Source organism: Octodon degus, unplaced genomic scaffold (genome assembly GCF_000260255.1).
Source record: "Octodon degus isolate 3935 unplaced genomic scaffold, OctDeg1.0 scaffold00020, whole genome shotgun sequence".
In the NCBI taxonomy this organism is placed as follows: domain Eukaryota; kingdom Metazoa; phylum Chordata; class Mammalia; order Rodentia; family Octodontidae; genus Octodon; species Octodon degus.
The window spans coordinates 19,254,534-19,255,170 of NW_004524596.1; the positions used below are offsets into that span (position 1 = coordinate 19,254,534).

The 637-nt window shown below is 38.5% G+C and overlaps 1 pseudogene; it reads left to right on the plus strand.

The window, feature by feature from the left end:
- The window catches only part of LOC101571694, a 1,263-nt pseudogene extending 983 nt beyond the window's left edge, over window positions 1–280 (plus strand).
- The last annotated feature ends 357 nt before the right edge of the window (window positions 281–637 follow it).

Genomic DNA, 637 nt, shown 5'->3' on the forward strand with positions numbered 1-637 from the left:
GAAGAAGAAGAAGAAGAAGAAGAAGAAGAAGAAGAAGAAGAAGAAGAAGAAGAAGAAGAAGAAGAAGAAGAAGAAGAAGAAAATTAAAGAGAAGTATACTGACCAAGAAGAACTAAACAAAACAAAATCATTCTGGACCAGAAACCCTGACAACATTGCTAATGAGGAGTACAGGGAGTTCTACAAGAGTCTGACCAATGACTGGGAGGATCACCTGGAAATGAAGCATTTTTCCATGGAAGGACAGTTGGAATTCAGGGCTCTTCTTTCTGTCCCATGACAAGCTCCTTTTGACCTATTTTAAAACAGAAAGAACAACATCAAGTTGTATGTCCACAGAGTTTTCATCATGGATTACTGTGAGGAGCTGATCCCTGAGTACCTGAATTTCATCAAAGGGTGGTGGACTCTGAGGATCTTCCTCTAAATATTTCTTGGGAAATGTTACAACAGAGCAAAATGTTGAAAGTCATCAGAGAGAATTTGGTAAAGAAGTGCTTAGAATTGTTCACTGAATTGGCAGAGCATAAGGAGAACTACAAGATGTTCTATGAGCAGTTTTCTAAGAACATAAAGCTTGGGATACATGAAGACTCTCAGAATCAGAAGAAGCTTTCAGAACTGCTACACTACTACA